Source organism: Crocodylus siamensis, chromosome 1, assembly GCF_052110815.1.
Source record: "Crocodylus siamensis isolate JL-2025a chromosome 1, ASM5211081v1, whole genome shotgun sequence".
Lineage (NCBI taxonomy): Eukaryota > Metazoa > Chordata > Crocodylia > Crocodylidae > Crocodylus > Crocodylus siamensis.
In genome coordinates this window covers 419,692,240-419,715,714 of record NC_143395.1, presented here as the reverse complement: position 1 = coordinate 419,715,714, position 23,475 = coordinate 419,692,240, and the positions used below count along the sequence as shown (strand labels likewise).

Sequence of the window (23,475 nt, the reverse complement as noted above, 5' to 3'; positions counted from 1 at the left end):
ATTTGCCTTTGGTTGTGATTCTGTCCCATTGCTGACTGACGTGGATCTGCGATAGACCAAACCCCCAGGCCTGTCTCAGCAGCATACCTGCTTGGGCAATAATCTCCCATGTTGTATTTGGGTGCTGCTCTTACCTATGTTTACAGAAAATGTTGAAGGCAAGGCCAAGACTAGCTGGAAGGTGCATATTTCATGTCTTTTCCTCTGTATGTGGCCGTCTTCCAAGGGTCTAGGTCATTGATCTGAATTCAATCAGAGATAACAACTCTAACTGGAGATGCAAATAAACCATTTTTTCTCTAATCATTGTGTCCCTAGAGGGTGGTCTTGCCCCGCCGGATGCATTTGGGTGGCTTTTCCCTAATAACATCTCAAATTGGTCTCTCAGTGTTTGCCTCTCCTTTGGGTCTTTTGAAATGTTTTTGATAGTTATCAACCCCCAGGGAAGGGTGATCAGGAGTCGTGCTCTTCATTTGTGAGCAAAATAGAGAAAAACATGAAAGAAGACATGAGCAAAGCTTTACGGGGACACTCAGCAAACTGTATCTGGTCACTGTGGTCGTGCCTGCCTGTGCAGTTAATATTACCTGGCTTTACTGCACAGTAAATTTACTATACGGTAGATTAATCTGCTGCACAGTATCTACACATGCAAACAGAGTCACTTTGTGCAGTAGATTAGTCTACTCTGCAGTAAAGCGTCTCGTGCAGGCACGGCCTGTGAGCCACAAGGAGGAACACGCTGTGGTATACAAAGTCACTGCTGTGCCCGGGACCTGCTGGAGGCACTGCCCCAGTGGTAGCGCTGGGTGGGTTTCTGCCTGCACCAGCCACTGGCCTGCGCCCCTTCCCCCTCACACACCTGTGCATGAGCAGCCTGACTATGGCCCTGCCTGCTGACCATTACAATGAACTGAATGAAGTGAGAGACACCGCATCTAAAGGTATTTAGAAGGAATGATTAAAGGACAAATATCTATGATGATCCCCTCCTTACCTTCAAGAGACTTTAGGTCAGGTCCTTCCTGTATGAAGACCCATAACTGATGCACCATACCGGAGCACTGATACCGGAGCACCGTACTGGAGCACTGATCAATATATCTCCTGCTCATGCAAAGGCTTTGCTAAAGCATTGACTACAATAGGCTGGACCAGCAAACCTGAGTGATGTATGAAAAAACTTGGCATGTGTGCTAGTAGTGGGCTAGATGTGCCCTCCAACCCGAAGGTGGGAGGGGGAGGTGGCAGTACAAGTTGTAGGATAGTCCAGGACCAGGATGATAAGATGGGAACCTGAACACCAAGATCAAAATGTGAAACAAGCTCATGGTACAGGCTGGTTGAAGATACAGACGCAATACATCTTTTGTTTTGTTCATTGGATGAAGGGAGATTTGGAAATCAGGGGATATGGAGCGGCCTGGGGGAGCCTGTCTGCTGTTGTGATGATGAGCTGGCCGCAGGTACAAATGTCTTAACTCCTGGTCTAATGCACTTGTTAGGCCCAAACATCGGGGTTGTGCTTGTAGGCAATAAACCTGACCAAATCTTTGCCACGGAATGGAGTCTGTGGTCTTTCTTTAAGACAAGATTCATGTTAGGATTGTCTGTCAACACTGTCATGCCAAAGCCTTCAACACTGACAACGCATCAATGACACCTGCCACGGACAGCAGTGACAATGACACGGCTAACACCCGAGGACAACTGCTAGTGATCGCATGCCATGTGTCCTCCATGGTACTTATGTGGGAGTGAATTGAAATCACCAACCTCACTGTCCTTGTGACCAAGCAAAAACACCATACATCTATTCCTTGGGTTTAAAAGAATATTTCCTGTACTGTACAGTAACGACAGTTTTCAGCACTCTGTGCTGCGCTGTTAGATTATCCACAAAAATGGGATCATCCAGACTGATGGTGATACATGAACATTTCTGTGGCTCATTCAATAGAAGTCATTGAAATGGCAATTAAGGAAAGACAGCATGTCAAATTCAGATACAAATATCTCATTAATGTTTTATTTCAATCAGGCTTTCATAAATTTGACTTTATATTTAACAGAATGTTTTTTTCCAAGGTTGGGGAAAAAAGCCACCAAAATTTCCCCTGCATAACAGTAGATTGTTACTACTCGGATCCATCTTTTCAGTGTCCAAATGAATACCAGCTGCAGAAGCTTCAATAGCAAAACTTCAGACTGTCCAAGAGCAAATACCCATTTTCTCTTACAAGTATAAAATATAGTGTAGGCTCATTGAGTTCTCTGATTCCAGCCAGGATTTTATAGTCCCGTCTATGTAAAAACTCTTGAACAAATGAGCTATAAATGAGCCCTGCCATGTGGTGAATGCATTATACATGTGCCCGTTTTTAGCCTGTAATTCATGAGGATCCCACAAAATCTCCTAATTTCGGGGTTCCTTCCAGCAGCTGCACTTGTGACCAGAAGGCGGCCTGAGCGGGAGGGGAGATGTCCACGGCCGAGTGAGGAGTACCCCTCCCGTAACCCCGCACAGCCAGTCCAACCAGATAGTACCAAAAGGTGATACAAGATCCCCCCAGTGTCTTGAAGCACTGATATTTTTGTATCCTAGCTATAGTAGAAGAACTGAAGAACTGCCATGTCCGGGCTCGGACCATGGGTCCACCTCGCCTGGTCTCCTGTATCACACGGGGGCAGAGGGCAGGTGCTGGGAGGGAAAGTAAACGGGCGATGACCAGGGGTTTTTTCCCCTGTTCCTCTCCCTCTTGCAGCCTCCAGCATTTAAGGCCTAGGAGGTTTTCATGCAGAGGCCATGCCCCGTGCTCCCATGCTAAATAGTTCTTGATGCCTCTTTCCTCCAAGAATATGTCCACTCCCCGGGGGAGTCTGGCTAAACTCTCAGGTTGCCCCACGTCTGGTGGCAACGAGCCCACCCCTGAATGACAGCCTGGGTGGAAAAGAGCTTCCTGTCTTATCATCATAGTCACTTCTGAGCTTTAAACCCAGCACATATTCAGCTTCTTGCCTTCTCTTCCAGCGCACAACGCGGTGTCTCCAAGCTGCCCTCCAGCAGCAATGCTCCGCAGCTGCTCTCCCAGCGGCGCCGGCACTCGGAGCAGCCGTCTCCCAGACACACCCCAGCTCTCTCCGTGCACACGCAATGCTGTAAGTTAGCATTGCTTTAAGGGCTTTCGGTTTTCCCTGCATTTTGGCCTTTGCTTCTCAGCTCTGTCATTCCCCGTCTTTGCCATTGCACCTCCTGGCGTAGTCGGCTCCGAGCCGGCGAGCCTTCCCGGAGGAGCCTTGTCCTCTCTCCGGTTTTCAGGAGCCCCTGAATGTAATGTCCGTCTCACCGTGCTCCCAGCAACAGCTGGAAGGAGCTGCCCGCGATCCCTGGCTGCAGACGTGACCAAACCAGAGGCCCAGTCGCCCCCCGCGACGTCCCGGGTAACCTCCGATCGCCTCCCACATCCCCGGCCCAGAAAGCCTCCTGGACGCTGAGCGTGACGGTCGGAGAAACGACAGCGGTGCGAGACTGCAGTGGTTCAGTGGATCCAGGTCCGCACTGGAGCAGGCTCCCCCGGGAGGCGGTGGGATCTCCCCCGGGGAGGCTGCGAAGGCCGGGCTGGACAAAGCTGTGGCTGGGACGATGCGCTTGGGGATGGTGCTGCTTTGGGGGGGGCTAGAGGTGACCGCCCTCATTTCCACCCTCATTGTCTGTGACTGTACGACTGGGGCGTAGGCCCGCACCCCCCAGCTCTCCACGGCGCCGTGACAGGGGAAGATACACGCCCGCGGCCTGTGCTCCCCGAGGCGCAGCGCGAGGCGCGGCACGCCCAGGCCCGGCGGTCCCCAGGCCAAGGCCGCGCGCCCCGCCGCCCGCCGCTCCAACCGCCGCTGCCAACCGCTCGGGCTCCGGCCACGCGCCAGCTGCGGCCGAGGCCCAGGCCAGGCCAGGCCTGCCCGGCTGCGCGACACCCATGGACAGGGAGGAGGCCGAGCGGGGCGCTGCCCACGCCTCCTGGTAAGCCTGGGCGGAGGGGGCCGCCCCCGCCCTCCTCCAGCGCGGGTCGGGGGCGATCTCTCCCTCCCGCCCTGGGCCGGGCGCCCGCGGCCCAGGCCCAGGCCCCACGCCCGCAGCCCGCTCTCTCCTCACCACGGGACCCTCCGTCTGCCCCAGCCACAGACGGAGCGGCGTGCGGCTGGGGCAGCCGCTCTCTCCTCCCCCCCGGGGCTGTGCTCCTGCCGCGGCCGCGCGCGTGGGGCCCCGTCCCGCTCCCCTGCCGCCGGCGAGGGCCGAGCCGCTGTTTCCCGCGCGGCCCTCGGTGCAGCGCTCCACGAGTCTTCCCTTGAATGTGCCTGCGCCTGCCTCCGCCTCTGCTGCCGTTTCTGGCCTCTGGGACGGAAGCACTGATCCCTGACCTGGTGATCCGCGTTCACTACAGACCATGCCGCGCTCTCCCCTCACAACGCTGGCGTTGCCGGCGAAGGTTCCTGCTTGCGCAGATGTTCCTGGGCCTGTCCGCTCTTACCCCACGAAGCAAAGGAGTCGGAAACCTGTCCCTGCTCCAGGAAGTCGCCTAGGCCCGTGCTTACGTTCCTCTCATTTCGGTGGGGTTTGCTGTTGCTTGAAACTACGCGTGTGCTTTCCTCTCCGCTGGGCAGGGGTGCTTCCCGAGGGGATCTGTGACAACGCTGCTGCCTCCAAAAGTAGCTCAGGATTAACTCTCTTTTAACTCTTTTGGGATGAGGGCCAGGCCTCGAATCCCGCTGGTAATCTTCATACTGCGTGCTTCTTTTTGCTGGTGAAAGGTGAGTGAATTCTGTACCTAACCTTCGAGTTAGATTGTGTTCATACTTGGGTTAAGAATATCCCCAATGCATCGTAAGTAACTGAGAAACGGCGAATCTCACTGATCCAGCATTTGTGGATGTTTTCTCGTTCTTGGCTCAGGAGTACAGACAAAAACCAAGTGCGCCGGGCAGACTTGTATACCCTTTCCACACCTTCCTGCTCTCAGACCTCGCCGTCAGGATTGCTGCCATGCTGTTCAGCCCAAATCTCCCTATTGATGCCAATAATTTATTACATTTATAAGAATTGCATTTATGCGGTGTACACTGAAAAGGTTCAAATGAGCACTCGTCATGTAGAAAGTTCATGTGAATTAGACTACCGGTTCCTTTTTAATGAAAAGGCAGTACTGAAAATGTACCGGTCTCATATATGTACTCTAATTAGAGTTATGCATATTTTCTAACATCAGTAAATCCCTAATTAGCTCCAGCACGATCCGTCTTTCAATAAAAAGATGAAAAGCAGGATTCATTGTTATAAAACAGGCAGATTTCATCCTCTGTCTCACTGACTTCAAACACCCACGACACCTGCCGCTAGATTATCTCTATCCTCCACTCTGACCGCTTCTGCTTAATTACTTCCCCCTGCATTGTTCTTTCACCTTTGCAAAGATTTGGGCTAACAAATGCATTTTTGTACCATAAAAAAATCAAATGGTTTTAATGCATTTAATTAAAGCTTAAATGTCTCTCCATCCTGGATTCCATCAGAAAAAAAGAAAAAAACCCAAAGCTAAACCCATGTGAAACAGTTAATTAGATTTTAATTTGAATGCCATGGTGTAACCAGGAACTCACTTGCACGTTCAAGTGATGAAAAGGTCTTCCCTGTGGGCAGGGTCACTCAGTGCTAGATGCAAGAATCAAACAACAAAACTTTTGGCATCTGGACTGACTTAAGGCGATTGTGCCTCTTCTGAACAAACTGCTGCATCACCTACAGTCCCCAAGGATGGTAACAGCATTGTTTTCTTGCCTTCAATTAGAAGAGTCGTCTATAAACTCAATTACTTTAATGAGACGTTGGAATCTCAGCGGCATTGCAGACTTCACGGTCACTGTAAATTGCAGCGGGTGCCTTGACGGGGGAGACAATGAAAGCAAGACACTTGTGTAATACGATGAAGCTTTATCCTCACCCATTATTTCCATCCCATTGCTTGCACTAAACTCCGTCCTGCTCCCGTTGAAATCAGCTGGAATTTTTTTCACTGATTTCGCTGGTGGTTGCTCCACCCAGCGGTGTCGTTTCATTTTTCCTCCCAAGAAATGGTTAGGCTGTATTTAAGGAACCATCCAAGCACTCATAGATTCAGTTAATCAAAAGCTCACGTGCTAAGGCCTCTAATGGTAAAGGGTATCTCGAGGATGATGTGGAGGGATGGACTATTTTTCTCCTTCCGTGAAAGCATCTTGGGCTTAGAGGAAAGTGTGCTGCAGTCACCACTGGTCAAAAAGCTCCACGGCCGTGAGGACAGAAACCTGACTCCTGGCATATGCAGTTTTGGCTTGAGATGGGTTATAGGACAGCTGTTAGTGGCGTGACTGAAGGGTATGGGTGTGCAGGTGCCAGATGAGCTCCATTCAGGTCCATTCCCATAAAATCTGCCGTGTTACACAGTGCAGACTGAAATCGTGGAAGAAGGTCGAGAAGCTGGGGAAACGGAGCTGTTTTCCGGTAGTCTGCCTTGCCTTCTAAAGAGCTTGGATAAAGGCAAATAGAAATATTGCCCTGCTCGGAAAATGTGCCTTTGATTGATGCACAGTGTAATATGCCATGAAACTCCGTGCGAAGACATGAGGTTGTTTCAGATTTATAAGGGCTAAACTGTGATTAGAAGCTGCCCCCAGAAACGTCTGTTCACTGGCAAGGTCCTGCTTTGTCCAGGATTGGCCTCGTCTCAGGACACCTTAGAGAGACGTGGCTGTTAAATTGTCTTCTGGCTAAGACTGTTCTAGGTAGTCTAACTGAATCAGGCACTGCACATGTTCTGGGTGGTGGTGAACTGCACCTCTCCCACTTTTTGAGTTTCTTTGGCTCTCTCTGGTTGTCTCTTGGCCCTTTGCTATCTCCAAGTGCAAGTCTCCATTCCTGAACTGTGACTCAAGCAACTGCCCCATGTCTAGCAAACAATTAGGCTTGTCCGCTGCATTTCAAGCACCATCCTTTCTGAGGAGTGACCAAGGCAGACTTTTCTTTTGATCCTCCCCAGGGCTGTGTCTGGGAGCAGCTCACCCACCTCCACCTTTATGCTCCAGGGAGAATATCCTTGTCAACTCTGAAATGTTGGAAGTTTCTCCAAATGATGGTGGGCTTTTACTCACTGCAGTCAAAGCAGCTTTGTTGGTTGGCTGGGAACCTAGCCAGTCATTTAAGTTAACAGACCTGACCTGGTCCCTTCCTTAAGCAGAGGTCATTAGAGAGGGTCTCCTTCCTGCAGACTCTGACACCCAGACATCCCAAAGGATTGCAATAGAGAAATCACAGAGGAGTTGGCCCATGAAGGAGCTCCAAAGGTCACCTGAGGTCCTCATGCAGGATCATTCCTGTCCAAACAATCCTATACAAATCCATTGTCTGACCTCTTAGCAAAACTACCATCAACTCTGACACAACATGATACATCACACCCAAACCTTCCATGGATAAAGCAGAGGGGCCACAGCAGGCAGTGGCTTGCTTCTGTAAAAGGTTATTAATATATGGTCAAGAGATCCCAGGAAAAAGGCCGTGGCCCCTGCTACAGAGGAAAGCTGAAAAAGGTCTGAGTGATGGATTAAGATACAGGATTAACAGTATTCCTCATATTTATCACAAGCATAGAGAACAGAAGTATAATATGCAATATGACCTAAGGAAGGGTACTTCATATCTGAAAATGTGCCCATATCCCTTCCAACTATATTGCTGGCCTAATAACGGAGATCACCCACAAAAATACTGTCTCTCAAAGTTGCAAAGTAAGGCTTTTCCGTTGTCTTCAAGGGCAATATTTGATTCAAGAGAAAAAATAATCCTATCTCACTTTTGACAGATGAAGGAAGTGTTATAAATGCAGAGCTACAATCTACATTTACCTCCCATCTATAATGGAACATGATGGAAGAAAGAGCTCCTGCTAATCCTACTCTAGAGAGAATTAAAAAAAAATAGAAAAAGGATATTTATTTGAAATTAAGAAGTAATGAATGGGAAAAACTTTCCAATCATGGAAATGACTTTTAATTATTGGAGAGGAAGAATATAGATTCCTACAGAGATATTCAGTAGGACAGAGGGTAATGGTAACGAGTACCTAGGTTGGACTCTTGTTCATTCTTGCCTTTGGTGTGATGGGAAAGTTGACATGCATCCAAGAACAGCTGTGGTTGCATAGATGCATTATTATTTGTATTACAGTACAGCCTCAAAACGCCAGTTGGGGGCCAGGCCCCCATTGTTCTTGACGCTGTGTTATAAATGTTATAAAAAGTTATACAAGTTATAACAGAAGTTATAAAAAAGAGCATTCCTGCACCTTTCAGATGTTATTCAGGACATAGGAAGTGGACAAAACTGACATGTTGGAGGCGCATTTCCTTTGCTGGCTCAGGTTGAGATTATGATCCACTAAAACCTTTGAATCCTTCTCCATAACACTGCTACCTGGCCAATTATCACCTCTTGTATTGGGCCATGGTGTTATCTGTGTTAACAGACAACATCAAAGAAGATAAGGCTTGGACCAGATAGATGAATGCATATTCCATGGCTTTTTTCTGTATTATCTGTGGACATCTTCCAAGGCTCGAGGTCATCAATGAATTTGACCAAGGATGATAATTCTAACTGGAGATGCTGACGGAGGCCCAAGCCCTAGTTTTCCTTTTACAGTTATGTCTCCCCACTACCTACAGAGTGTAATTTGCATTCAAACTTGCACATCCTTGGCATTTTCATTCTTATCTCAGTCTCCTCCACGTTACAGTAACATTGTGTCTAAGAGTCATTACGATCAGACAGAAATGTGGTGGTCTGTGCAGCCCTATGTAGAAACTACAGGTGTTAAATTTACCAGCTGTTTTTAGATACATTGCTCCTACAAACACCATAGAGTAGATGCTTTCCAAGCTGTGCAGCATCAGATGTGCTTTATTGTCCTGCTCCTTTCTGCTATAGGTCTGAAACTCTTGCCACTTGTTTTGTTGCATTCAATACTCTTCACAGCTTATCCAAATCATTTTGTTTCATAGATAATGAGGGTTGAAGGGACCTCAGGAGATCACATCTAGTCCAACCTCCTGCTCCAAGTAGGACCAGCCCCAACTCCATCATCGCAGCCAAGGCTTTGTCTAGCCAGGCCATGAAAACCTCCAAGGATAGAGACTCCCCCACATCTCTGGGTAACTTGTTCCAGTGCCTCACCACCCTCCTAGTGAGAAAGTTGTTCCTAATATCCAACTTAAACCTCCCTTGCTGCAACATTTAGTTGTTGGGGACATTTCCTCACAGTCATCTAGAAATAAGGACAGTGATAAAAATGTGAGTTGCCAATGCAACAGATGCAACATTCTTCACTCATCCTTCTTAAAAGGCTAGTAAGTTGTATTTCAAGCAGTTAAAAACAACACACAAGTCTTTAGCTAGCTCAGAAAATGTTAAACTTGGAAGCCTTCAACTACTTGCTGGCACAAATTCTCTGAGGTCAGATCTTTCAGTTGATATGAAATACATATTTAAGAATGCATTGATTCCAGTGCCTTTGATTTGTCCATGCAAAAGTTGCTGCACATTCATCTCATCACCTAGCACTGGCAATGCTACTTTTCTGTGAAAGGGAATGGCCTAGGATTTCCACCTTGCAACTCTCTTCACATCAGAGCTGCAAGGTAGATGTGGGTGTGCTTCAGTTAACTGGTGTATTTCATGTCTGTTTAAATGCATCAGCATCTCTTCCTTTATTACAGTTACCAGATAATATCTGAAAGCTAAAGCTACTGCATAGCATCTGTAAAGATTTGAAAAATATTGATGAATACGGTGCTTGGGAGAGGGGCTAGACTAACAGCCCAGAAGATGGAAGTCTCTTCCATACTGTGCTGAGGCTAGACAGTGTAACAGGGTGTGTCTACACATGTGCATTTAATGCACATTAGACCAATGTAAGGTGCATTAAGGGCACGTGTCTACACATGAGCACCCTTAGTGCCCTTTAAAAATGGCAGTTTAGGGCTATGTGAGCCTAAGTTTGATACCTGTATAAAGGAAATATCAAATTTAGGCACAAATAGCTAAGCCGCATTAGCGCACGTGTAGCTGCGCTAATGTGCACTAACGCGGTGTACCTCAATAGATACACACTGCATTAATGAGTGTTAGTGCATGTGCACTAATGTAATTTAGCTATTTGTGCCTAAATTTAATGTGCCTTAATGTGCATTAGCATGTCCACATATAGACACGTACCTAAATCGCCTTAACCAAAGGCACATGTAGGTGCATGTTGTGGCAGAAAGCCACCTTGGTTTCTCCCCAAAATCTCTGCCTTGTGACAATGTGATTAAATGGGCCAGCACCTCAGCTTGTCTCTTTAGGTAACTTGAGCTGGCTGCATTCCTGAGGGAGGGGGGAAACCTGCTCCCTCTGCCTACGGGACTGGCATCATCCACCTGGGCGAGGGGCATCTACCTAGGGGGCTGGAATCTGCCCAGTGACAGATGATGTATTTCAAATTGGTTGGCTAACAGCCAGCTGGGACTGATCTCCACTGGACCAGGTGAATGAGATCACAGGGTCTATATAGGTTAGGATGGGCAAGGAGGTGGGCTCTGCAGCCATAAGGTGAGGCAGCAGCCATGCGGGGGACACAGAGGAGCTTTACCATCTAAAATTGGCTCTCTCCCCCAAACTCACGAGCTAGAAACCGCCTGCCTCCAGAGGGGAAACTTCACCAACCTCTGGAAGATGCTTGTGAGTAAGCTACTCAAGATCTGATTAGATATCTAGCTGGCAGTAACTCAGATGCGTGATCAAAAGGCTACCTCAGCCACACTGTTTGCTCTTTAGGATTTCTAGAATATTGCTCAATCTTGTACCCTATTTTCACCCTACCCCTGTAACCAGTAAAGTCTTCTTTTGTGACTGGTGTGGGAGACTTATTGAGGGGTGGATCTAAATTATGCCTAAGAGACCCCTTAGGTCTGCAGACTAAGGGGAACTTTACTTTTTGCCCCCTGACTTGGGGAAGTGCCACAAGTGCCTGTACTGGGTCAAGTACCCGTAGGACTCTTAGGCCTGTGTTTCCCTGAGGACACAGGGCTGAGACAGTCTCTTCTCGGGGTGGTGGGGGCGACGTTACCCCCAGGCTAGCGTATGTGCTCCAGGAAGGGATCGGGCCAGACGTAAGGCGCCCCTAGGCAGGCATTCGGAGCCTGGCAGGGGGTCGGGCGCAGGGAGGTGGGTGGCTCGACGCAGGAGCGCCCCCTACTGGCCCACCACACATGTAAATACATGTGTAGACACACCCATAGAGAACTGGTGGCTCCTGTTACTTTAAGAAGAGAAATTGCAGCCAGAGGGGCCAGGCAGTGGGAAAAACCCTGTTGCCCAGGCGGGGGCAGGTCCATCAAGGTAAAGAGTTGCTCCTGCCAGCAGTCAGGCCTAGAGCCAGCGCTGCAAGGGAATAGGCAGTTGGAGACCAGAGGTCATGATTGCTTACTGCCAGCTTGGTAGCCTGCAACAAGCCCACAGGGCAATGCCTGGCCTGAGCTGCAAGAGGGTGCTTGAGTTTTAACTGGCCATTGCAGCCAGTCATCAGGCCCCAAGGAGGAGCTCCTGAAGGTGGTCAGGGAGCGGGCTGAGCTTGAGACATAAGCCCAGGGCCTGAGCTGGTCAGGCAGCCTAGCTCTGCAAGCTGCTGGACAAAGAGCTCTGGGTCAGGGAGCCTGCTGGGGATGCCAGGCAGACTTTGGGAACTGCCCTTTGGGCTGCCAGATGAATGCTGGTGTCTTACAGAAGGACCACAGCCCTGGGTAAGGGCAGAGGCTTGCAAGCCTGGCTGCAAGGCAGCTAGCTACTGCTCTTGGGTGGCTAAGGACAGGTGAGACATGGGGGTACCTGAGCTCCAAGGCCTCTGGGCTTGAGGCCTGCTTGGGTGACTACCTTTTCCAAAGGGGAAGGTCGGACATATGCCCACCTTTTCTGCCTCCCCACCACCGCTGGACCAGAGCGGAGCGGGGGCAGATGTGGGCTGCTCACTGCAAGCTACGGGCTCCCTGCCCTGCTGCCTTTCTGTCAGGAGCCCTGTGCGAGCCACTCACCCCTGCCTGCCCGGCAGCAGCAGGGAACACAATTCTGGGCTGCCACCCCTGCTGCCAGTGGGGCAAGGTATAACTTGCCATGGTGGCGTGACTGGTGCGGGGACCTGGGGGGCAGGGAAGCAGGCCGGGGAGCCCTGAACCCACAGCGGGTGGTCCGCTTTCACCCTTGCCCCATGCACAAATCTGGGTGGGCACATGTTCCCCTAGGTCCCCCCATCTGCTGGATGAGTTGCATGTGGCTCCATCCCACTCCTCGCCCTGGTCCCATGCACTGCCCTGGTTGAGCAGTGCCCCCAGCCCCTGCCCCATTCCTTTCCATACTGCAGGGGCCTTGCTCTGCCCCCTGTACACTCCCTCCCCTCCATAGACTTACCTGCATGGAGCTGCTCTCCAGGTTGCCAGGCTCTTTCCTGTCCATGCGCATGTGTGTAGGTGCATGTGGTGTCCCCTGCGTCCTGCTCCCGGCAGCCCCTTGCAGGCTGGAACACTGCCTGCCTGCAAGGGGAAACCCACCGTTTCCTGTGGATCCCTGCACAAGACTGCAAATCCAGGACCAGGACTTGAGGTTCCCACTCTGGGACTGTCCTGCCCAATTAGGAACCAGTGGTTACCTTGGGGCCTGCACATAGGATGCCTGCCATGGATATGGGGGTATCTTAAGCCCAAGACTGAAGAGTCTGGGAGTGATGAGACTAGCCAGTGGTAGCACCACACAGTTGTGAACAATTGAGCTCTGCTCAGTCCCAATTTGGCACTTAATTGGGAACTAATTTGGCCTTGGAAGCAAAGTATTATTTCGAAAAATAAGCGTTAGGTTCCCATCAGCATTTTTGGCACCAGGGGAGGGTATTGGGGCTTGCTCCAGCCTCCCTGAATGCGGACCTCGTATTGCAATGCCTCCAGGCCTGATGCTCACCCCTTCTGGAGGAACAAGTGCCCATTTTGTTAAGGGACACACACACAGAAGGCTCCCAGCAGCATTTTTGGTTCGTATGGGCCATATGTTTCATAGTTATACTTAGTGCAGCCTGCATTTAATCAGCTTCATAGTTGCTTACCATTTGCCAAGAACACACTGCTTCCAGCCACAGTCTAATGATAGACAATGTATTCAGTGAGATTTCCTTGTACGTGATTATAAGACTTTTATAAGGTTATAAGGCTTTTCTCCCAATGCTAATCAGGGGAAACAAGTTCATTTTGTATTCAAGTAAATACAGTAGTAGGCCAACTGCTAAACTTGATGAGGAACCACTTGCTGTTGGAAATCTCAGTTGGTGGCCACCGGTTATTGCTGTCTTCTCAAACCAACACAGAGGTGCCCAATGAATCTAGGCACCTAATGCAGTCTTGTAGCGGCTGAGTAGGATTAATCCAGATTGTTCTTTGTGAATTGCAGCAAAGTCCATCAAAGGTGCCTATGGGAATGACATGGATCTGCCCCTGAATACAAGCAGCATGCACAGTTTAATCATGCCATGTCACTCTTGTAGCTATTATATGGCTGGATTTGCTAAAGCAATTCAAGGTATTAATTATATTTACATGGCCACGGCTTATTTGGTTTCATAGTTTCATGGTTGGTCAGGTTGGAAGGGACCTGAGTAGATCATCTAGTCCGATCCCCTGCCATGGCAGGAAAGAGTACTGGGGTCAAACGACCCCAGCAAGGTGTTCATCCAACCTCCTCTTAAAAACCCCCAGGGTAGAAGCCTGCACCACTTTTCTTGGAAGTTGGTTCCAGGCCCTAGCCGCCCTGACCATGAAGTCGTGCCTCCTGATATCTAACCTAAACCTACCCTCTGCCAGCTTGTGACCATTATTCCTGGTCACACCTGGCAGTGCGTGGGGGAACAGGGACTCCCCAAATGCCTGCTGGTCCCCTCGGACTAGTTTATAACAGGCCACTAGATCCCCCTCAGCCTTCTCTTGCGGAGGCTGAACAGGTTCAGGTCCCGTCGCCTCTCCTCATAGGGCCTGCCCTGCTGCCCCCGCCCATGCGAGTGGCCTCCTCTGGACCCTCTCCATGCTGTCCACATCCCTCCTGAAGTGGGGTGCCCAGAACTGGACGCAGTCCTCCAGCTGCGGCCTGACCAGTGCCGCACAGAGGGAGAGGATCTCCTCCCTGGACCTGCTCGAGATGCATCTGTGGATGCAGGACAAGGTGCGGTTGGCCTTCCTGACTGCGTCCCCACACTGCCAGCCCATGTTCATCTTGGAGTCAATGATGACTCCAAGATCCTTTTCCGCCTCTGCCCTGACAAGAGGGGAGGTCCCCAGCCTGTAGGTATGGTGCCAGTTGTTCCTCCCGAGGTGCATCACTTTGCACTTGTCTGTGTTGAATCCCATCCTGTTCTCATCCACCCACCCCATAACCTGTCTAGGTCCGACTGTAGTCTGTTGCTTCCTGCTAGCGTGCCCACTTCCCCCCACATCTTAGTGTCATCAGCAAATTTGAACGGGGTGCTTTTTACCCCCTTGTCCAAGTCACTGATGAAGATGTTGAACAGTGCGGGCCCGAGGACCGAGCCCTGCAGAACCCCACTGCCCATGTCCTTCCAAGTTGAGAAGGACCCATCCACCACCACTCTCTGGGTGCGGCCCTCCAGCCAGCTGGCGACACATTTGACTGTGTGGGTGTCAACAGTACAGTCCGCCAGTTTCTTGATGGGAACGGGGTGAGAGACAGTGTCGAAAGCCTTCTGGAAGTCCAGGAAGGCTATATCCACTACTACCCCTGCATCTAATGATTTGGTGACCTGATTGTAAAAGGCCACCAGGTTGGTCTGACAGGACCTGCCACTGATGAAGCCGTGTTGGTTGTCCCTAAGCATGCAGTCCCCTGCTGGCCCCTCGTGGATGTGTGCCAGAATAATTTTCTCAAACAGCTTACCTAGGATTGAGGTAAGACTAAGTGGCCTATAGTTTCCTGGGTCCTCCTTCTTCCCCTTTTTGAAGATGGGGACCACGTTGGCCCTCTTCCAGTCCTCCGGTACCTCACCGGAGCACCACGAGTGCTCGTAAAGCCGTGCCAGGGGACCTGCAATGACCTCAGCCAGTTCCTTTAGAACTCTAGGGTGGAGATCGTCTGGACCGGCTGACTTGAATACGTCCAGTCCCTCCAGAAGTTCCCTAGCGAGTTCCTCACTAACCCTTGGTCCAGGTGTGCCTCCCCCGGGGCCCGAGAGGAGCCTAGCAGGGAGGTGACTGTTCTGGTCCCTACTTAGGAAAACGGAGGCAAAGAAATCATTAAACATATTACCTTTGTCATCTATTGTGACGACCAAATTCCCCAATGTGCCCTGCAAGGGCCCCACATTACCCGGAACCTTCTTTTTACCCCCTATGTATTTAAAGAAGGACTTCTTATTGTCCTTAATCTGGGAAGCTAGTCCTAATTCCATCTCTGCCTTGGCCTTCCTGACTGCCCCCCTACATCCTCGAGCGACTGCAGTATAGTCATCCCTCATGATGCCCCTTCTTTCCATTGGGTGTACGCCACCCTTTTAGCAAGGAGACATTCCCGGATGCTTTTGGTGAGCCATGGGGGCTTGTGTGCTCTCCTGCTTCCTTTGATCCGTGTTGGGATTACTTCCCTTTGGGCTTGGAGGATCATCTCCTTAAGGAGCGACCACTCTCCTTGGACACCTGGCTCCCCTCCCCCCCAGGACCTCAGCGCTTCCCCAACTATCCTCCTTAGATCATCAAGTTCGACCCCCTGTCATGGCAGGAAAGAGTACTGGGGTCAAAAGACCCCAGCAAGGTGGTTGTCTAGCCTTGTCTTAAAGACCCCCAGGGTAGGAGCAGCACCACTTCTCTTGAAAGTTGGTTCCAGATCCTAGCCGCCTTGACCGTCAAGTCGCGCCTCCTGATATCGAGCCTAAATCTCCCCTCTGCCAGCTTGTGACCGTTATTCCTGGTCACTCCTGGCGGTGCTCGGGGGAACAGGCACTCCCCCAGTGCCTGCTGGTCCCCTCGGACTAGTTTGTAACAGGCCACTAGATCCCCCTCGGCCTTCTCTTCTGGAGGCTGAACGTGTTCAGGTCCTGTCGCCTCTCCTCGTAGGGCCTGCCCTGCTGCCCCCACCCATGCGAGTGGCCTCCTCTGGCCCCTCTCCATGCTGTCCACATCCCTCCTGAAGTGTGGCACCCAGAACTGGGTGCAGTACTCCTCATAGAGGGGGAGGATCACCTCCCTGGACCTGCTTGAGACACATCTGTGGATGGATGACAAGGTGCGGTTGGCCTTCCTGACTGTGTCCCCACACTGCCGGCCTGTGTTCATCTTGGCACCAGTGATGAGTCCAAGATCATTTTCTGCCTCTGCACTGATGAGGAGGGAGCTCCCCAGCCTGTAGGTATGGTGCAGGTTCTTCCTCCCCAGGTGCAGCACCTTGCACTTGTCTGTGTTGAATCCCATCCTATTCTCATCCGCCCACCCCTGTAACCTGTCTAGGTCTGAATGCAGCCTATTCCTCCCTTCTAGCATGCCCACTTCCCCCCACATCTTAGTGTCATCAGCAAATTTGAACAGGTGCTTTTTACCCCTCGTCCAAGTCACTGATGAAGATGTTGAGCAGTGCGGGCCCGAGGACCGAGCCCTGGGGGACCCCCCCTGCCCACGTCCCTCCAAGTTGAACATGACCCATCCACCACCACCCTCTGGGTGCGGCCCTCCCGCCAGTTGGCGACACATCTGACTGTGTGGGGGTCGACACCACCGCCCCCAGTTTCTTAACGAGAACGGGGTGAGAGACGGTGTCGAAGGCCTTCCGGAAGTCCAGGAAGACGATGTCCACTGCTACCCCTGTGTCTAATGATTTGGTGATCTGATCATAGAAGACCACCAGGTTGGTCTGACAGGACCTGCCGCTAATGGACCCGTGTTGGTTGCCCCTGAGCATAACCTCCCTCCCGGCCCTTTGTGGACATGCGCCAGGATAACTCTCTCAAAAAGCTTGCCCAGGATCAAGGTAAGACTAACTGGTCTATTGTTTCCCGGGTCCTCCTTCCTCCCTTTTTTGAAGATGGGAACCACGTTGGCCCTCTTCCAGTCCTCCGGCACCACACCAGAGCACCGCGAGTGCTCGTACAGCCGTGCCAGGGGTCCCACAATGAGCTCAGCTAATTCCCTCAGCACTCGGGGGGTGGAGATCATCAGGACCTGCTGATTTAAATATGTCCAGCCCCTCCAGGAGTTCCCTGACTAGGTCCCCTTTGAGCTTTGGTACAAAAGCTCCCATGTTTTAAGTTTAAAGAAACCCTGTAAACATTTTGGAAAGTTTCATTTCAAAACATGTTTATTCCCATCAACTAATTTTTATGCTTAGGTTGTCTGTTGGTAAAAACACTCCAAATTAGTCTCTCGGTGGTTGCAGATCTTCTGTGCCCCAGGTGATGTTTTTCACAGTAATTAATACCCAGGGAAGGAAGTTCAGGGATTGTGCTGTTGGACTGTTGCTTTAACACACAGTAACACTCGAGGAGGCCTGAGCCAAGCTTTAAGCTGAAAATCAGTAAATTGTGTTTTATTCCTTGTGGAAGAACATGTGGCTTTGAAGTCGTGTCTGGAAGCAGTGGGAGCACTGTCCCGGTGGTAGTGGCTGGTGGCCTTCTGCCTGCACAGGTCATTAGCAAGAGGATTATCTGCAAGGGAAGTAGAGAAGGCACATGCCCACATGCAGTGCGTGCCAGGGTCTTCTTCCCCATGTGCCCGTCTTCATGGGCAGCCTAGGGGAGGATGGGCCTCGGCTGTGCTCCGTCGCTCTCAAGGTGGCTTGGATGGTGGAGCTTACTTTACTGCCTTGCCCCTTCTCTCTTACATATCTGCACATGATGAGCCTGAGTGTGGCCCTGACACTTTCCTCCTGCACTGAACAAAATAAATTGAGAGTCACCACTTATACAGAAATGTAAGAGAATTAAACCACAGCTGTCTCCAATAGTCTCCCCATTACATTGAATGGACTACTGGGCAGGCCCTTCACGCATGAGTGATTTTATGCTATGTGTGATGAAGCAGTAATTAGTAGGGGTTTAAATGAGACCTCTGAGGTTGTTGTCCTTGTGATCTAGGACAGACCACAGAAGAAATCTGAGTTCTTGCCTTAGCCTGCACCTTACCCAAAATCCCAAGAGGCAAAGGGTTTTATTCCTCACTTTGCTAATCATTTGCTCTATAGCTTTTGATAAATGCAATGGTGCACAGATGTGCAACACTGGTTTTTATCTTTCCCCATTTTCATCTTGGTGCACACTTAAGTTAGGCACAAAAAGTGTGAAAACACATGTGGATGCATTGTGTAGAAATGTGGGGTGGCACCTCTGTGTCTATTTTTTTTGCCCATTTGTAACCAGGATTTATTCTGACCTGCTCCTGTACAGTGTTGAAACTTGTTGGATGGTACAATAAGGATGAAGTATTAGTAATTCATTCTAGCTGTAAACTCTGTGGATTATTCAGTACAAAACATTGATGTGACAATTCCAGGGAATAAGCCAAATTTAAAGCTGAGCGTCTAGTAAATATTGTATTCCCATCCGTCATTCCTAAATTTGTCTTCTTTTTATAGATTTTGGTTTGCTTTGTTTTGTTTTTTTGCCAGGGTGGGAAATAAAGTAACTAAAAATGCCCCTGCAAAATATTTTCTGATTCATGGTTGGATAACAAGTCTACCTTTCAAGTGGCCAAATGATTACTGGCTGCAGAAGTTTTAATATTAAAACTTCCGAATTTCCAGTAGAGAAGAGTGGCTTTCACTTACAAGTATAAAATATAGTATATGCTCATTCATTTATTTTAATTCAAAGAAGCTTTGTTGGATGTTTCTTTCTAACATGTCTTCTCCCTGAGAAATAAGAAGCTAATGAACAAATAAATTATGAATAAGCCCGGTCTTGTGGCTAATGCATTATACACATGGACTTTTTTTAGTGTGTGCTTCATAAAACATTTGAACGTTTGAATAACTTCTGTAGGCTGTTCTTCTTATTGTAAGGTGCTCAGAAAGGGAGGGGAGATGTTCCTGGTAGAAGAAGGCAAAGCCCCACACAGCCGGCAGAAGTGCCAGTCCAACCACATGCTATTCAAAGGTGATGAAAGATGCCCCAACACCTTGAAATACTGATGTTTTCTGCATCTAGTCTTGCATGTAGTTATATGACCTGTAAATTGCTCTACAGATCATTTGCCCCAAGTAACTTTGTGCTGAGGGATTTGCTCCATCATGAGTGGGGCCAAAGCGGCTAGTTTCCTAGAGAAGCTGGGTTCAATGGGGACTCTATCCCACAGCCAAAATTCTGTTTCACCTAACAAACCTCTAACATATCGCTTCCAGGTACCCTCTGATAAAGGGTTCATACCAAATTCTTCAGGTGTTTAATGAACAAATTAAGTCGTTACAAGATTTTTTTACATGTTTTGTGGTGCCTCTAGAAAATATATTCAACCAAAGGTTTTTTTTTTTTCACTTGAGGGAAAGGAAGGGCTTAGTGTTTTGTCTACCCTTTGGAAAATGGGCGGTTGCTGACAGCTAGAGCTAGCAATGAACAGAAGTTTGACTTAAACTGATGTGCACGTTAACACTTGAGCTCTGATGGGGGGTCTGAAATGGCACGGGACTTTGTTGGGTCTCATGCACACTTGCAGCTAAATTACCTTCAAGACCAGCTACTCAATGAGAGCACCTTTGATCACCCATAGGGGTGTTGCCAGCTGTGGAGGTAATAATGCCTAACTCTTATATTGCATCTCTTATCAGTTGCACCTGACAAAGGACAGAGCTGTGTTATCCCCATTTAACAGATGGGGGAAAATAAGTCGCAAGGGAAATATGACTTGCCCTGGGTTACCTAAGGGGTTAAAACAGAGGTTGGGAAGGAGCCTGGGTTTTCACAGCCTCAGATCAGAACATCTAAGGACACTAATTCAGTAACATGGAAATGGTTTTTAACTGTATACATGAACTCCTAATCAATTATAATTAATTATAATGATATTGCATATACATAAGAGAAATGAAGTCATGCATGTAATAGATAGTTAACTAAATAAAGTCTGTAACAGTGTTATGAGACTGGCCAAAATGTCTGGCAAGGGAACTGCTGATTAATAGCAAATATCTGTGAACAGCAGTGACAGTGAACTTCTGGTTTGTTAATTTTATTTATTTATTTATTATGATTGCTAGGGAAGAGAGGTCTTTCTTCAAGAATGCTCATGGACAGACCAGGAGATATAAAATACTCTACCTACTGACATTTTAGTTAGACATTAAAAAAAAAACAAAAACAGCTGGGAATGCTATTGATGCAACCTTTTGATTTGTTCTTATTGGAAAAAAAAAGTTCATGAATGCTTCCCTGATGCATTTATCTATCTCTGGCTGTTCGCACTGCAGGCGCTCTCATCCTGTAACACTGCCTTTGAGTGGCCGCAGTATTTACTACCTGTAACAGGAGTATGACATGCCTGCAATTCGGAATTGCCTTGCAGCTTCCCTGTTGTTGTGGAGAGACAGTAATTTGTTGTTGGCCCATACTAGCAGGGAATGATAAAAGCCATCCCTGTCTAGTCCTTTGGGTTGGCCAACAAGAAGGTGCTTGCTGAATCAAGTCTCTGGATCCTTCCATGAGCTCTATGGAAAGTAGCTGTGTAGCAAACTGCAGCTCTCTACTTATCATTCTCATTTCTGTGCGTGATTCTATATAGTCCAAGTCGTAATTTAGCCCATTGCTCTATTCATATCTGACCAAACACAGTGGGTTTTTCTTTTTTTCCTCCCTTTGACTCGGATTAGGTTTTGGAAGCACCACCAGCATTTTGGAAACACAGGCAGTCCTCGGACTTATGCCACAGTTGGTTCCTGAAAACTGTATCTTAAGTGGAAACGTTGCAACTCAGAACCAATTTTGTCATAAGAAACAATGTTATAAATGAGGGATTGGTTCCTGAATGAAGGCCCAATACCCTATTTTCACAAAAAATACCCCAGAATGTTGTACTCGATCCATTATAGATGAGTAATGTAGCTACATTAATGTAGTTATACTGTAAATAGCAATCATATTGATTCGGAAGGACTTCTTTGAGGTGACTTTGCTGGACTTTTTGAAGAGCCCTTGGTTGGACTTTTTGAGGGGTTCTTGGCGGGAGTCTTCTCAGGAGTCTTGGCTGCAGGTTTTTCTGGAGCCTTGTCTGCTTTCTTGAAGAAAGTGTCCAAGGAAGTTTGGACAGATGTTCTCCAGGGAGATGGGCGATGCAGCAACCTTGTTCGCTAGCATGGCGTCGCATTGGATAAAGTGTTGTAAGTCGAAAGTGGCGTTGTAAAGTTGAAACAGGGCGTCAGTTTATAAACATTGTAAGTGTGAAATGTAACTCAAAACATTGTAAGTCGAGGACTGCCTGTACTAAATGACTGTGCAGTAATCAGCATTACTACACAGTCGCAGCCCCGCACGGCTCCTTGGTGACATTGCACAGGAGCTTGTTACTACTGCACAGTAAGCATCTACTGTAGAGGGAAAATTAAATTGGCAATAGAGAAGCTGAGAAAAAACAATCCTTGAAATTAAAAAAATCCTATCCCAGTCAAGTTTCATAATGATGGACAGGAGAATCAGATTTGATTAATCACCCAAGTTTTAAACCGTTTCTCTTTTGTGGCTGTAACCAGTGACTGACCTCTGAAGCCTGGCCCAAAGAGGATGGTCTAGTTTCACTGCAGTTGTTCACTATCCTGCACTTTGGATGGAGCAGTGGCATGACCCGGGACAGGCTGGGGGTGACTGGCTGGGCAGCAGGTCTGCAGAAAAGGGCCTGGGGAGACAGGGGACAAGAAGCTGAACAGGAGCCGGCAGTGCGCTCTTGGTGCCAAGAAGGCGACCGGCATCCTGGGCTGCATTGGCAGGAGCGGTGCCAGCAGATGGAAAGAAGCAATCTTTCCCCTCTATTTGGCACTGGGGAGGCCACATCTGGAGTCCTGTGTCCAGCTCTGGCCCCCACTGCAGAAAGGATGTGGAGATGTTGGAGAGAGTCCAGTGGAGGGCAGTGAAAATGCTTGCGGGCTTGGGGGCATGACTGGCGAGGAGAGGCTGAGGGAGCTGGGCTGATTGAGTCTGCAGAAGAGAAGACTGAGGGGGGATTGAATAGCAGCCTTCACCTCCCTGAGGGGGGCTGCAAAGAGGATGGAGCTGGGCTGTTCGCAGTGGGGGCAGATGACAGGACAAGGAGCAATGGGCTCAAGCTGCAGCAAGGGAAGTTGAGGTTGGATATTAGGAAAAACATTTTCACAAGGAAGGTGGTGAAGCACTGGAGCAGGCTCCCCAGAGAGGTGGTGGACTCTCCATCCTTGGAGGTTTTGAAAACTGGTAGACAAAACCTTGGCTGGGATGATGTAGTTGGGGCTGGTGCTACTTGGAGCAGGGGGTCGGACTAGATGTGATCTCCTGAGTGCCCTTCCAGCCTTTGTTGTCTGTGATTGTAAGTGCAGTTTCAAAGTTAGGGCAAAGGGATTTTTTTTTCTAAATTTCTGAATTAGTAGCCTTAGATTCTGTGATGTGGGACTATGAACACGTGGGCTCATTTTCCACCTCTGTTATCTGTTGAATGACCCAGGGCAAATCACTTCCATTACTGTGACTCATTCTACCCCCTCTGCAAAATGGGGAGAATGATAGCAATCTCTTTTGTCAAGCGCAACGGAGAAGAGAAGCAATGTAAGAGTTAGGCCTTATCACAGCCAGTTAGAAATGTCCCTGTGGCTGATGAAAGGTGCCCTTGCAGAGTGAACTGGTGCTGAACATAATGTATTTAAATACTACAAAAACACTGTACATTAGAGGGTATCTAGAGCGGGCAGTGATGGGCCACCTCTGAGCGCATTTGTAAGTACGATATAGGCAGTATGTCATCAGATCAAAGTCACTGTCTGAGAATGCATTAATAAAGATATGAGAAATGGGGATCAAAGCCTAAGGGGCAGAGAGAGGCAAGGGTACTGTAATGCTGTCAGGGTCACCAATTTTCTGTCTAGCCGTGTCTCACTTCATGATTTGCCGTAAACACACCGCTCTGCGAACTGTCGACACCTCTTCCTGCAGCACCTTTGAGGTTATTCCTCCTGGGGGTGACCTATTAGGCTGTTCCTTCATATGCAAAACTGATAGGATCGCAGCATAAAGCCCCATTCTGGAAGAGCATGATGAGGATGACCTTGTCTCTCACAGCTGTGTCAGGAAGATCTTTTCATCATGTAGCTTGAGCTCAGCTCACATCTTCTCAGAAGTGGCCAAGCTGTCTGATCACGAGAAGACTAGCTCTGCA

General features: G+C 49.0%; 1 protein-coding gene across 1 annotated transcript in view; it reads left to right on the top strand.

The window, feature by feature from the left end:
* The first annotated feature begins 2,046 nt into the window (after positions 1–2,046).
* The window catches only part of SLCO2B1 (solute carrier organic anion transporter family member 2B1), a 160,435-nt gene continuing 139,006 nt past the window's right edge, over positions 2,047–23,475 (top strand). The window contains exon 1 of the mRNA XM_090030908.1: positions 2,047–4,806. The gene's annotated coding sequence lies outside the window, so the exon portion shown is untranslated. The remainder of the gene's footprint in view (positions 4,807–23,475) is intronic.